Below are 16,584 nucleotides of genomic sequence, written 5' to 3' on the forward strand. Positions count from 1 at the left end.
CCTCTAACTTTGTTCTTCTTTTTCGGGATTGTTTTGGCTATTCAGATTCCTTAGAGTTCCATGTGAATATTAAGAACAACTTTTCCATTTCTACAAAAGAGGACATTGGGATTTTGATAGGATTAAATTGAATCTATAAATTGCTTTAGGAATATTACTATCTGAACAACATTAAATCTTCTAATCCATTATTAAGAGATGTCTTTTCATTTATTTAGGTCTTTAATCTCTTCAATAATGCTTTATAGTTTTCAGCGTACAAGCCTTACATTTCTTGATTAAATTTACTTCTAAGTAAAAAAAAATTATTCCTAAGTATTTTATTCTTCTTGATACTAAAAATGGTATTATTTTCTTAGTTATTTTTCAGATTATCCACTTTTTGTGTATAGAAATACAACTGATTTTTGTGTGCTGATATTGTATTCTGTAACTTTGCTAAATTCATTTATTAGCTCCAGTTGGGGTGTGTGTGTGTGTGTGTGTGTGTGTGTGCGCGCGCTTATGTGTATTTTTTAGGATTTTCTGTAAATAAGATTATGTCATCTGTAAAGAGAGATTGTTGAACTTTTTCCTTTCCAATTTATTTTTTAAAAATTTTTAACGTTTATTTTATTTTTTAAAAAAATTTTTAATGTTTTATTTATTTCTAGGAGAGAGAGAGAGACAGCATGAGCAGGGGAGGGTCAGAGAGAGAGGGAGTCACAGACTCTGAGACAGGCTCCAGGCTCTGAGCTGGCAGTCAGCGCAGAGCCTGATGCGGGGCTCGAACCCACAAACCTCGAGATCATGACCTAAGCGAAAGTTGGACGCTTAACCGACTAAGCCACCCAGGCGCCCCTAACGTTTATTTTTGAGACAGAGACAGAGCACGAGCTGGGGAGGGGCAGAGAGAGAGGGAGACACAGAATCTGAAACAGGCTCCAAGCTCTGAGCTGTCAGCACAGAGCCCGATGCGAAACTCGAACTCACGGACCGCGAGATCATGACCTGAGCCAAAGTCGGAGGCTTAACTGACTGGGCCACCCAGGCGCCCTTTCCTTTCCAATTTAGATGGCTTTTATTTTTCTTATCTAATTGCTCTGGTTAGCTTCCAGTGCAATGTTAAGAAGAAGTAGTGAAAATGAGCATCCTTGTCTGTTCCCCACCTTGAAGGGAAACCTTTCAATCTTTTATTATTGAGAATGATATTAGCTGTGGGTTTTCATAAATGCCCTTTACTATACTGAGGAAGTTTTCTTCTATTCCTGGTTTTGTTGAGTGTTTTCATTTTTTTTTTTTTTTTAAATTTTTTTTAATGTTTTTATTTCTAGGAGAGAGAGAGAGACAGTGTGAGCAGGGGAGGGTCAGAGAGAGAGGGAGTCACAGACTGAAACAGGCTCCAGGCTCTGAGCTGGCAGTCAGCACAGAGCCAGACGCGGGGCACGAACCCACGAACCGCGAGATCATGACCTAAGCGAAAGTCGGACGCTTAACCGACTAAGCCACCCAGGCGCCCCAAGTGTGTTTTCATTTTTTAAAAATTACGAATGGGTGTTGGGTTTTGGCAATGCTTTTTCTCCATCAGTTGAGACTTATCATTCAGTCTCATCATTCAGTTTTCCCCCTTTGTCTTATTAATGTGGTATATCTCATTTATTTACTTTCTTATGTTGAACCACTCTAGAATTCTTGGAAGAAATCTTGCTTTCAACACGTTCATCCAACATTGCTTAGCTAAAAACATTTGGCAGCCCTATGAATAGCATTTTGTAGGCTCTTCTAATACACTCTCAGAGACTGATATCCTGATCGAAAAGGAAGAAATAAAATTTGTTTTATTTGAAATGGTAACAAATGTCATTTCTGCCTTTAAAATGACCTGGAACACCCTTGCAAAAAAACAAACCAAACCAAAACAGAACAACAACAACAAAAAACCCCAGGAGTTTACAAAGTACTGATTGGGAAATTTGGCCCTATAGGATAAAATTAAAATTCCACCATTTGACAAAATCTGGCCTCCACCTACATTTTCAGCTTTGTCTCTCACTACTTAGCAAAAGTGCACCTGACAATCATGACTTTATAATCTTGGTGATGTTCCCACTTGCTTGGAATGCTCTTTCTTTACCTAAACATCTTCTGCTGATTTTTCAAACTCCAGTACAAATGGCAACTTCTTGAGTAATTTCTCCCTTCTCTCCTAGCCAGTTAATCACTGTCCTCTTTATTCCCTAACACTTATATTTCTCTCTCTTTTTTTAGTATTTCTTTTTTGTTTTGTTTAATTATTTATTTTTAAAGAGAGAGAGCATGAACGTGCACACGCACGTGCGCGTACACACACACACACACACACACACACACACACGAAGGGGAGGGGCAGAGAGAGAGGAAGAGAATCCCAAGCAGGCTCTGTGGTGCTAGTGTGGAGCCTGCTGCATGGCTCAGTCTCATGAATCATGAGATCATGACCTGAGCTGAAATCAAGAGTCAGATGCTTAACCAACTGAACTACCCAGGTGCCCCTAACACTTATATTTCTGTTACAACATTTATCACACAATATTATAACTTGGCTGTTTAGATATCTGTTTTCCCTGTTAGCGTGAGTTCCCAGAATAAGGGATTATATTTATCTTTGTTGCCCCAGCACTGGACATAGCCCTAGAACTTAGTAAGTACTCATGAAATGATTCATGAATAAATGAATGGGGTCGTAACTGTTGCTGTGGTTATGGATACCCACTGTATTTGTGTCTATAAGATGGAACATGCTGTCAATAAACCCTCTAACCTAGAACATTTTCTGATTTTATTTTTTCTTTTTATGCCTCTCTAGACTTCAAAGCAGCATAAATTGAAAAAGATCAAGAAATTCACAGGTCAGAAAAATCCTATCCTTTATTATTCACCTCAAGCCTAATGACAAATCAACTATGCATCTGCTTTAAGACTCTAGCCTTTAATAGCAGGTAGAGAAGAAGAGGTTGAAAAGATTACATAAATGAAAGAAATGTGCCCATTCTTTCTAGCCTTTCCAAAGATGCTAGATTATTTCTAGCAATTTCCAAAGAGATATAAACAGCTTTATAATACTGTTTCCTTTCCCAATCGCCTTTTGTGTAAAACTCAAAGTATCAGGAAAGAAATTTGGTGAAATTAGAGAATACAGAAGGAGTAACTATCAAGAGTTTGGTGCAGGAGGTTACACTGGATAGAGACTCTCTTGGAGTAAAAGATATGTGTTACGAATTTTTTCTCCTACTCCAACTCCCTACTACCATGATTATTCATGCTCTTTCCAATGGCTTCCATCTACTACATGGTAAAAGCAGCCTAGTATAGTTTAAAAGAGAAAAACTTGAGACCTAGGTTAAGTCTGAACTCTACCACTAATTAATTTTATGATCCTGGACATGGTTTTACCATTGTCTCCTTATTTATAAAACAAGGGGGTTGAACAAGGTAGTATCAATAATTTTGATGCTGATAGATTCTTTACCCCTACTCCCAGCTTCCCAGTGGGAAGAAAATCTCAGGATGGGTTGCCCTGAAGCTAACCTGACATGGTGAGTAAAGCTGATCTTCAATATCTATTCTTTCTCTCTTCAGCCTACCCTACTGACAAACTCTGTAAAAGTTAGGAATAAGCTAGGACTATTTTACTTCACTCGCTATGATAGCTATTTCCTTTACAAGTTAGTCACTCTTCTTATTGGTTTCCTTACTAGTACCTTAATATCACTTCAACTACACTGATACACTCTGTTATATCCAGTTTTTCAGGACTCCCCATGGGATGCGGCCAGGAATATATACTCTGGTCAATGAATAGAAGTCTTCAACAGATCTTCCAACACCTGGAATGTGCAAGGTGAGGGAAAGTAGTAGTTTCTGGGTGGGGATTGAAGGTGGTATAACCTTTTTTTTTTTTTTTTTTTTTTTTTAAGTAAACTCTTTGGGGCTTGAATTCACAACCCTGAGATCAAGAGTCACATGCTCTACAGACTAAGCCAGCCAGGTGCCCCAAAGGTGGTAAAACTTTTAAGAGGGAGGAAGGAAGGAACTGAAGGAGGGAGGGTAGGAGAGAAGGAAGGAGGGAGGGAAAGAGACAGGGAAACGAGAGATTGCTAGTTGCTTGGTTGGTTAGTTAGTTGGTTGTGTGGTTTTGGCAGTGGGGATAAATTCTGGGTCTAAAGGACATTTAAGAACAACTGGTCTCTGGATAACTTCTGATTGGAATGGAGACAAATGCCTCCCCTTCCTCCTGATAGAGGCATTCTTTCCATAAGTAACTGATGTTAAGGAAAGCAACTTCTTTTGTTGTTGTAGTTCTCCTTCAGGCCAAAATATTTTGCATTGGAAATGGCCATTATTTTTCCCTTTTCCTACCCTTTTCTGCTTCAAAGCAAATGGAAACTTTTCTTTATTTCTTAGATCAAGTCTTTTGGAATTGTGTTTGCGTGAACCACAAGATATGATTTCTTCCTCCACCTCCTCTGTGTTTGTGGCTCAGGACCCTGTTCTACCCTGTTGTGGCTGTAAGAAGACAAAACATTCTACTAACTACAGCATCTCCTCTGGATCACTAAGCAACAACGCCAGCCTGTCACACCTTCCTGTCTTTTCTGAAGGAACAACCTGGCAACTCCGGAGCCATAGTTTACCTATTTTACCCAAGAAACAGCCTTCTGAGTTCAGGAACCAAGACACATCGCTGCCTACTTCTCAGCTCTCAGAGTTTGGGAAATCAAAACTTTTTCAGAATTTGGCAGCTCTTTCACCCTTAAGCTCTCAAAACTCTTCTACCAACTCTGTTTTTGAATCCCCAGCTCTCTGCCACCAAGAGAAAACAGAGAATGAGAGAAGGAGAAAGAGTCACTTGACATTGGATCATGGGCCAAATTCTGTTTCCAGGGAGAGACCAGGATTCTCAGCGTGGGCTCCAGTCCAGCTCTCTCCTTTGGCTAGGTGGGAATTAGAGGGACATATGGCTTGGAAGGTTTGTACTTTGAGAGAACAAACAGTACCTCTGTCTGTGAGGGAATCATGGGCAATGCTGAATGATTTAAGGGAGGCACAAGGAGGAGTTCCTGAACCAGAGAAACCTCAAATCCAGGTATCTAAGCCCATTCATCAAAGAAGTAAACAAAGTATCAGCAACAAATCCCCAAACTATCCATCATTTCAGCTCCATGTGAATATTGGAGTGGAATCTGGATCAAAGAGAACAGAAACAAAAATTTCACAGTCACTTTTCCCAGGTAAGCAGTCACAACCTGGGAATGGCCCCCAAATCCTTGAATCCAGGCCCTTAGTTACATCACTGGGCCCCTCACCTCCCAAAAGTTTAGGAGTTGACATAAATCAAGAGGAAACCACTGTATTGCAGAAGGAGCCAAAACATGTCCTAGAGCTTAGCATAGAGCAGAGAGTCATAGGTCTTCCAGAAAAAAGGATACACTATCATAAGACCCAACTGACTAATGTGGAATTGACCCCAAAGCCACAATATCAAGTTACAGACAGAGTAAAGGTAACTCCATTGGCATTACTTCAAGTCATGGATTCAATGGGGATGATCCCAGAATCACATTCAGAAGTGACAGAATCTGTGGGTTTGTTCCCACAGCCACCAGATGAAGTTGAGAAACCAATGGAAACCATGAAAAAAGTGAGTGTAAGCCCCAAATCATCATATCAAGTCACTGAATCAGTGGAGGTAACACCAAGTCCTCAGTATCAAATTATGGAATTAAAGATGATCTCAAGACCGCAGAATCAAGTCACATCACCAGGAAAGATGAGTCCAAAGGCACAACATGCAGTTGTGGAAACAGTGGAAATGACTATAGGGCCAGAACATGAAGTTACTGAATCAGTGGACATAACCTCAAAGCCACAAAGTCAAGTCATAGAACCACTGAAGTTTCCTCCAGAGCCAGTATGTCAAAAAACAAGATCATTGGAAAGGACCTCCAGTCCATCTCAACAAGTTATGGATTACATGAAAGTAACTCCAGTGGCACTATTACAAGCTATGGATTTCATGGGGATAATTCCACCAGCACAGCCACATGTTATACACTCTGGAGATTTGCAGTCTCAAATTCCAAATTTGACCCCAGGAGCAACTCAACCAGATGGTTTGACTTCTAGCTCTCCTACTACTATTGGTCCACCTGAAGTTGTAGAATCTGTGGGTTTACCCTCAGAGACACCACATAAAGTCACAGAATCAGTAGGGATAGTTCCAATGTCATCACATCAATCCATACATTCTCTAAAGGTAACTCCAGTAACACTGGAGTCACCCATTGGAATGATCATAGCACCACAATCACGAGTTGTAGAAACTCAGGATTTGACCTCAAGGCCAATACCTCAAGTCAAGGAACCTCTTGAGTTGACCCCTAGTTCACGAATTCAAGTGCGAGACCCTGTGGGGATGATTCCACAACCATATCATGAAGGCACAGAAACTATGGCATTAACCCCAGGGCCTCCTCATCAAGTCATGGAATCTTCAAGGTTGATTTCACGGCATCAAACCCTAGAATCTTCAGAGGTGAGCCCAAAGAAAAACCATCAAATTATAGAAAATATGAGGTTGGCCTCTGACACATGGCCACAAATGAAGAAATCTGTAGAGTTAAACCCATCACATCATCAAATAATAGGACCTTTAGGGACAGTCCCAAAGTCACTGGGTCAAAGTACAGTGAGCCAAAAGCCACTGCATCAAGTCACAGAATCTGCAGCAATGACTACCACATCACTACTTCCAAATGTAGACTATTTGGGGGCACAGCCAATGCCACAACTTAAGGTTGTAGATTCTATGAAGTTATCCTCAGGATTGCAAAATGTAAAATCTGAAAAACTAACATTGGGACAAAGATTGCAAAATATAAAATCTACAGATAGAACCACAGGTTTAATCCCACAAAGGGTAAAATATGGAGAGCTGATCCCAACAGTAAATTCTATAGAATTGGTCCCAGAACAGCAGATTGTAAAATCGGATGAGTTGGCCCCCATTCCACAGACAAAAAGTGGACATTCTGTGCAGATAGCCCCAGGGTCTCAGCTTCAAGGTGTGCAATCTATTCAGTTAACCCTAGGAACACAACAACAAAGTGAAAGATCCACTGAGTTAGCCCCAGCACCACAGTTGCAAAATGGGAAATTAAAAGATTTGACCTCCAGTTCACAGTTGCAAGGTCTGGAACATGTTAATTTGGCCCTACCACCAGAGTTTGCAGATATAAAAGGTGTGGAGTTGACCCTAAGACAACTACAGGAAGACAGGAAATCTATGGATTTGGCCCTCAAACCATGGTTACAAGATAAAAGATCTGAGGAGAGAGCCCCAGTACTATTGCTTAAAGATGTGAAAATTCCTCAAATGGTAGAATGTAGAAGGCTGATTCCTGAAACTCAGGTAGAAGATATGAAATATGAGGAGCCAATATCAGGGGCACACATTCAAGCAGTAAAATCTGTAGAGTTGAACCTCAAGCCAAAACATCAAGCCACAGAACCTGAAGGATTGACGCCATGGCATCAAGCTTTAGAATCTCTAGGAATGATTGCAGAGCCAAGATATCCAGGAACAGAAGCAGAGTTGACTTCTAACAATCGTCACTATAGGAAAGAATCTGTGGAGTTGAAACAGTCATCTTCAGGAAATACTCCAGGACCATTGAGTCAAAGTTCAGAATGTATGCAGATGAACTCAGTGGCATTACAAGGTACTCGTGAGACAATGCTCCAAGGTGTAAAGCCCTTGGAGACTCCAGTGTCTCAACACAAAATACAAGAATCTCCAGAGTTGGTACCAGGATCAGAGATGCAAGGTATGAACCCACAAATATTGAACCCAGAGTCCCAAGGTATAAAGTTTGTTCATTTGAATCTAGAACCATATTCAGAACTTATAAACTCTAAGGAGTTGATCTCAGAACCACAATTTCAAAGTGTGAAATATGTGCCATTGACCCCAGAACCACAGCCCAAAAGTACAAAACCTGAGAAGCTGACTCTAGGTCCATTAATGCATGGTAATAAATTTGTGGATTTAACTGTACCACTGGAAGAATCTAGGAGGTTAATTCCTGACACACACTTACATGCAGAATCAAGGAAACTGACCATGGAACCACACTTACAAGCAATGAAATCTGTGGGTCTAACTTCCAGACCATGGCATCAAGACATAGTATCTACAGAGTTAGCTTCTGAGATCTGGCCACATGAGGAGGAGTCTGTGAAGTTAACCCCACAGCAAGTCATAGAAACTGCTGAGATGATGCCCAGGCCATATTTAAAAAAAATTTCAGAGATGGTTCCAGGGCCAGGTTATCAAGACACAGAAGCCAGGAGTTTGACTTCTGAGCCTTTAACACAAAAACAAATAGGTCAAGTTATAGAATCTGCAGGAATGATTCTAAAACCACACCTTCAAGTTACTGAGCCTTCAGAGATACCCCTAAGGTCAGAAAACACAGAAACTATGGGGTTGGCATTGTTTCAAGTTGAAAACACCCAAGAGACAATGCCATATTCTGAAAAAGGATCTCTGGAATTTACTTTAGGACCAGGGATGCAATATGAGAAATCAGAGCCACCACCACAAAGTTTGAAATCTGTGAAGTTAACCCCTGAATCATCCCCATTAGTGGTAGGATCTAAACAGTTTATCACAGGACCAAAACCACATGTTATGGAGTTGACCCCAGGGCCACAGCTCCAGGGGGTAAAGTCTACGCAGTTGGATCCAGAGTCACAATTACAAGACATGAAACATGTTAATTTAATCCAAAAGCCAGCTACTACTAGAATGGTAGAATCTGAGAAGCTGGTACAAGAACCAGTACTACAAAGTATAGTATCAGAGGAATTGACTAAGGAGGCCCAGCCTCAAGGTGTGAAATTGACCCTAGGGCCACATTTGCAAAGTGTCAGATTTTCAGAGTTATCTCAAGGACCACGTCTTCGAGGAGAAAAACCTATATATTTCATTTCAGGGTCTCCACATCATGGTGTGAAAAGTGATGAACTCACCCCTGGCTCCCCAGTGCAAGAAATCAAATTGTCAGATTTTATCCCAGGGCCAAAGCATCAAAGTGTTGTACCCATAAAATTGACTCCAGAACCACAAACTCAAGGTGTGAAATTAGTGGAACAAAACTCAGGACCATGCTTACAAGATGTCAAATTTTCTGATTTGACTTCAGAACCAAGACATCAAGGTTTCAAACATTTGAGATGTATACCAGGAACACAGCTTCAAGATATGAAGTCTAAAGTATTTGTAACAGAATCGTCTTTGCAGTTAAGCCAAAGGTCCTTGGGTGAAAATACAAAATCTCTTCTGTCTACTGAAGGACCACAGTTTCCTAGCATGAAATCTATGAAATTAACCTCAGAACTACAGTTGCAAGGTGTGAAATCTCAGGAACTAAACCTAGGGCCAAGACAGCAAGATGTCAAATTTTCTGAATTGACTTCAGGGCCAAAGCTTCAAGGTGTCAAATTTCGGGAGCAAAGCCCAGGATCTAAGTTTCATGGTGTGAATTCTGTGGAGAAGACTCCAGAGTTAGGGCTTCAAGATTCTAAATTAGCAAAGATGTCGCCAGGGCTGCAGGGTGTAAAACAGGTGGGGCTTAACCCAGGGCCATGGCTACAAGATGTCAAATTTTGTGATCTGACATCAGGAACTCAACCTCAAGGTGTGAAATCTTCAGAGTTAAACTCAGGGCCACAATTACAGTGTGTGAATTTTTTTGAGTTGACCCCAAAGCCAAAAATACAAGGAGTAAGATCTATGAGGTTCACCCCAGGACCTGGAAAGCAAGTGGTCACACCTGAGATGTTAGTACCAGAGACATTACTTCAAGGTGTAAAACATTTAGTGATAGACCAAATGCCAAGATTTGAAGGTAACATTTCTTATAAATTAGTCTCAGAGCCACAGAAGCCATATGCAAAGCCTATGGAGTTGACTCCTGGGTCACAGTTGCCAAGTGTCAAATATTCTGAGTTGACTAGAATACCAGAGTTACAAGGTATAAAATCTCCTAAATTGATCCAAGGACCACAGTCACAAGATATAAAACCTGTGGAGTGGACCCCAATTTCAAAGCTTCGAGGTTTAAAATCTAAGGCACTAATCCCAGAACCAAAGCTAGAAGATGGGAAATCTGAGGACTTAACTCCAGGGCTGCTTTTGGGAGGTATGAAATCTATGCAAATACCAAAGCCCCAACTGGGAGATGTCAAATCTATGGTGTTAATCCCTGGGCCACAGGTGGGAGGTGTGAAGCCAATGGAGCTGACCCCAGGCTCAAAACTTGAAGGTTTAAAATCTGAGTTGTCAATCTCAGAGCCAAGAGATATGAAATCTGTGGCCTTAATTCCAGGACAGTGTCTAAAAGGTATGGAGTCTATATTGCTACCCCCCAGTCCACAGCTGGAAGGCGAGAAATCTGTGGAGATAACCTCAGGGCCCGGAATAGAAGATGCCAAATCTGTGAAAGATACCACAAATACCAAGCTTCAAGGTGAGAAATTTGAGTTGACTATGGGTGCAAGAATTCAAGAATTCAAAACTATGGAGTCAGTCCCAAGAACACAACTCCAAGATGTGAAAACCTTAGAGCTGAAATTTGGGTCAAAGATGCAAGGTGAGAAATCTGTGCCTTTTGTACCAGGGCCATTGCTCCAAGGATCTGAACTGCAAGGTGTGAAACCTGAGGAAGTGACTTTCGAGCAACAGATGCAAGATAAGGAACTTGTTAAGAGTACCCCATGTTTAAAGCATCAAAGTTTAAAATCTGTAGAGGAAACTCCAGATTCAGAGCTGCAATGTATAAAATCTGGGAAGCCGACCCCAAGGCCAAAGAAGTGGGAAGTAAAATCTGGGAATGTGACCAGAAGACCAAAGTTTCAAGGAATAAAATCTGTGGATTTAGTCCCAAGGCAACAGTTTCAAGGGATGGCACTTACAAATTTAACTTCTGGGCCAGAACAGGGTGGCGAGATACCTGTAATCTCACCAAAGCAGCAATGTGTGAATTCAGAGCAATTGAAGAGAGAGTCTAAGTCAGAGGGTGAGATGTCTTTAGAAGTAATTCCAGAGCTAAAATTTAAAGGTGGAAAATTAGTAGACCTCAATTTTGACTTACAATTTGAAGGTATGAAATCATTTGAATTGACTCCAGAATCAAATGTTCAAGGTTTAAAACCTAAAGGGTTCAAACTTGAACCACAGTTGCAAAGCATAGGATCTCCTAAGTTGATCCCAGGACCGCAGCTGCACCAAGTGAAACCCTCAGCATCATCTTCAGAGCCACAACTCTGTGTAAAACCTGTTGAGTTAAAACAAGAGCAAATGCTTGAAAGTATGAGATGTATTCAGTGGATACCAGGACCTAAGTTCCAAGCTGTGAAATCTGTAGAGTTAAATCTTGGGTCAGGATCTCAAGGTGCTAAATCCCCAGGGTTGAAGTCTTCAATACAGTTAAGAGATGTGAAGTCATCTGAATTGACTCTTGGGCCAAAAACTCAAGGTGCAACCTATGCAGAGTTCAACCTTGGACCACAGTTGCAGAATGTGAAAACTCCTGAGTTGCTCCCAGGATCACAGCTGCCAAAAGGGAAGGCTTTGGCATCAACCTCAGAGCCACAGCCTCAAGATATAAAAACTATTGATTTCAATCAAGAGCCACAGCTTGAAAATATGAGATGTGTTCAGTGGATACCAGGACCTAAATTCCAAGCTATGAAGTCTGTAGAGTTAAATCTTGGATTACAGTCTCAAGGTGTCAAGTCTGTAGAGTTGAAACCTTTAATACAGTTAAGAGACATAAAGTCATCTGTGTTAACTTCAAGGCCAAAGCTCCAAGATATACCATCTTTGGCATCACTCCAGGAGCATCAGCCTCAAGGTTTTGATTTGAAATCTTGTCTACAGGTTAGAAATATGAAGTCATGTGACCTGACATCAAGGTCAAAGCTCTGTGGTATAAAATCTATGACACTGAAATCTAGGCTTTCCTTGCATGATAGGAAATCTACTAAATTGACGGCAGGACCAAAGCTCCAAGAAGTGAAACCCTTGCAGTCATCACCAGGAGCACAACTTCAAGGTGTGAAGTCTCTAGTGCTTACACAAGAACCACAGCTTCCTGAGGTGAAATCTGGGGCATTAAGCCAAGGGTCACAGTTACAAAGTGAGAAAAATATAGAGCTGAACTCCCCACTGTGTTTGAAAAGTAAAAAGTCATCTGCATTGACTCTTCAGACAAAGCTTCAAGGTGTGAAATCTGACAATTTCAACTCCAGGTTACAGTGGCAGGGTCTAAAGTCTTCTAAGTTGTCACCTGGGATAAAGTCTCAAGATATGACATTTACTGAGTTAAATCCAAGCTCACAGTTGGAAGGTATAACATTTTCTAAACCGACTGCAGGGACAAAGATTCAAAGCACCAAATCTACAGATTCCAACCGTGGGCCATTGTTACAAGGTGTGAATTCCTCTGAAGGGACCTCAAAGAAAAAGCTTCAAAATGTAAAACATAAAGAAAGCAGCCCCAGTCCCCAGGTGCAAGTTGTGAAATCTTCTGACCTGATCCCCAGATCAAAGCCTCAAAATGTGAAATTGGTGTTCAACCCTGAGCCACAATTTCAAGAAGTGAATTGTTCTAAGTTACTCTCAAAAACAAAGTTCCAAGATGTGGAATCTGCGAAGTTCAAACCTGGGTCACAGCTGAGTGGTGTGAAATCTTCTGAATTGATACTAGGGACAAAGCTTCAAAAAGTGGAGTCAGTGGATTTCAAGTCAGGCCCAGATGTGGAATCTTCTAGGTTGATCATGGGTATAAAGCTTCAAGATGTAAAATCTATGAATTCCAGGTCTGGGCCACACTTGCAGGATGTGAAATCTTTTCAAGTGATCCCAAGGGAAAAGCTTCAAGGAGTGAAATCTGTAGAACTGAAACCTAGTCCAGAGTCACAAGGTGAGAAATCTTCTGATATGACCCTGGGGAGGAAGTTTTCAGGTGTGAAATCAGGCCCAAAGTTACAAGATATGAATTGTTCTGAGCTGATCATGGGTATAAAGTTTCGAGATACAAAATCTACAGGGTCCAGTTCTAGATCACACTTTCAAGGTATGAAATCTTGTGAAATGATCCCAGAGTCAAAGCTTCAAAAAGTGAAATCCTTTGAGTTCAACCATGGTCCAAAACTACAAGGTGGGAAATCTGACTTAACTCAGAAGAGGAAGCTTCCAGATGCGAAATCTGTGGAGTTCAACCCTAGAACACAGAAACAAGGTGAGAAATCTGATTTGATGGTAGAGTGGAGGCTTCAAGATTTGAAATCTGTGGAGTTAAAATCTGTTCCACAGTTACAAGGTGTGACATCTTCTGAGTTAACACCAGAAACAAAGCTTCAAAGTGGAGAATCTGTGGAATTCATCACCAGGCCCACGTGGCAAGATATGAAATCTCTTGAATTGAGTCTAGGTACAAAGGTAAAAGATGCAAAATCTTTGGGGTTCAAGTCAGCCCCACAGTTACAAAATAGGAAATTGTCTATGTTGACACCAGGGGCACACTTTCAAGGTATGAATTCTATGGCACTCAACCCTGGGGCAAAGTTGCAAGGTGTAAAACCTCCTGAGTCCATAAAGCTTCAAATAGTGAAAACTACAGAGGTCAACCATGACCCAGAATCTCAGGTTGCAAAGCCCTCTGAGTTAGCCTTGGAGTCAAAGATTCACAGTGTGGTATCTTCTGAGTTCAGTGCTGGGAAGCAGTGGCAAGAAGAGAAATCTTATAAGTTGAAACCATGGCCAGAACTTCAAAGTGTGAAATTTATGGTATACAATCCTGGACCACATTTGCAACATATAAAATCTTCAGAATTATGTAAAGGGACAAAGCTTCAAGATGTGAAATCTATGGAATTCAATCCTGAGCAACAGTTTCAAAATGTGAAAGCTTCTGAGCTGTGCCAGGGTACAAGGCTTCAAGGTATGCAGTCTTCCCAGTTCAATTCTGGGCCACAGTTACAAGAGATAAAATCTGAGTTGTGCACAGACATGAAGCTTCCATATGAGCAATTTCCAGGACATAAGCCTAAATTACCAGGTGGGAAATGCTCTGAATTGAATCCAGGGCCACAGCTTAAGTGTATAAATTTTATGACATTCAATACCAATTCACAATTGAAAGGTGTAAAATCTTCTGAGTTGAATCCTGGGCCAGAGCCTCAAGGTATAAAATCTAAGTTGTCCTGCTTTGGGCCACATTTGCAAGGTTTGAATTCTTCTGCATTTATTTCAAAACCAGACCTTCAGTGTGTAAATTCTATTGGATGCAACCCTGAGCTACCCTTACAAGGTGTAAACTCTTCTGAATTAACTTCAGTTTCAAAACTTCAAGATATGAAGTCCTCTGAGTTGAATTCAGGGACAGAGATTCCAAGTGAGACATCTGTAGTGTCCAACCCTGGAGCACATTTGCAAGATTTGAAATCTGAACTGATTCCAGGGTCAAAGCTTCTATGTGTAGCACCTATGGGATGCAACCCTGGGCCACAGATGAACTGTGTAAATTCTTCTGAGTTGAATCCAGAGCCAACATTACAATCTGTAAATTCTGTGGGATGCAATGGGCCATCTTTGCAAAGTATACAGTCTTTTGAGTTGACTTCAGGGAAAAAATGTCAAGGTATGGGATCTGAGGTGAATCCAGGGACCAAGAGTTACAGTGAGACATCTGTGGTGTTCAACCCTGAACCACATTTGCAATGTTTGAAATCTGAATTGATTCCAGGACCAAAGTTTCTAGGTGTAGCACCTATGGGATGCAACCTGGGGCCACAGATGAACTGTGTAAATTCTTCTGAGTTGAATTCAGAGGCAAAATTACAATGTGTAAATTCTACAGAGTACAAACTTGGGCCACCTTTGAAAGGTATACAATCTTTTGGGTTGGCTTCAGAGATAAAATGTCAAGGTATGGGATCTTTTGATTTGAATCTGGGATCAGAATTTCAAGGTATACAATCTGTTATGTTCAACCCTGTGCAACATTTACAAAATATGAAATGTGAATTGACTCCAGGGACAAAGTTTCAAGGTATAGCATCACGGGAGTTCAACTGTGGCCCACAGCTGCAAGGTGTGAATTTTTCTGATTTGAATTCGGGATCAGAATTTCAATGCATAAATTCTATAAAGTTTAATCCAGGGCCACAGACGCAAGGCATGAAACCCTCTGAATTGAACACTGGGTTAGAATCTCAAGGTACAAAGTCTATTCTATTCAACCCTGGACAGCATTTGCAAGGTATAAAGTCTGAGTTAATACAAGGGGCAAAGTTTCCAGAAATCCAGTTTTTGGAGAATCACTGTGGGTCACAGCAACAAGTGGTGCAATCAGTGTTCACTGTAGGCTCTCCATTAAATAGTATGAAATCTGTGTTATTTTTACCAGAACCACTGCTTGAAGATATAAAATCTATGAAGATGAGCAAAGAGCCATTGCTTTGTGGTACAAATTCTGTGAAAATGATTTCAGGATCTGAGCTGCAGGACTTGAAATGTGAGATGTTTGCACTAGAGCCATGTTTAAAAAAAATGAAATCTGTGGATTTAAATCCAGGGCCACATCCTAAAGGTATCCTCAATTCTGAGGAGTTGCCCTCACACCTCAGGCAGCATAGTGTGAGATCTGTGGTGTGTTCACCATGTTTTCAAGATGTGAAATCTTTGAGGTCAAACCCATTGCCACAGCCTCAAAGTGCTAATTCTTTAGGGTTGTCATCATGCCTCAGGTCACCACGTGTTAATTCTGAGGTCTTTGCATCAGAGTCATGTTTTCAAGATGTGAAATCTGTAAAGCTGACACCAGGGTCCCAACAGCAAGGTATGAATTACCATGAGTTGACTTCAGGATGGCAAGGTATGAAATCAGTGGTGTTGGCACCAGAGCCAATTAAGAAGTTCATACCAGGACCAATGTTGGCTACTGTTAAATTTTCAAGTTTGTCTCCAGAATCACAGCAACAAGGTGAGAAATCTTTGGAGTTTACTCCAGAACCAAAGTTGCAAAGTATCAAACATGTGAAATTGTCTTCAGCATCTCTGCAACAAGATACAAAGCCTGTAGAGTTACCACCAGGGTCACTGCTTCAAAGAACGAAATCTGAGGAGCTAACTCTAAAAAGAAGATATCCAATCATAGACCTCTCTGAGATAATCCCTAGGCCAGGGCATCAGTTTGTAGAACATGCAGAGATGATCCCAACACCAATGCATCAAGTCCCTACATCTGTGAATTTGATTCCAATACCAATTTATCACATCAGAGAATCTTCAGCAATGGCACAAAGGTTGGCACATCAAGGCAAAGAAACCACAGAAAAATCTGTGGGGTTGACCCCAAAAACAACAAGTAAAGCCATGAAATCTTCAGTAATGCCTCTAGGGCTAGATCTCCAAGTACCAGAATCTATTAATATGACTCCAGTGCTAAGAAATCAAGGTTCTAAATCCTTAGAATTAACCCTAAAGAAAAGCTACCA

The sequence above is a fragment of the Hyaena hyaena genome, unplaced genomic scaffold (assembly GCF_003009895.1).
Source record: "Hyaena hyaena isolate Hyena2069 unplaced genomic scaffold, ASM300989v1 scaffold_140, whole genome shotgun sequence".
Taxonomy (NCBI): domain Eukaryota; kingdom Metazoa; phylum Chordata; class Mammalia; order Carnivora; family Hyaenidae; genus Hyaena; species Hyaena hyaena.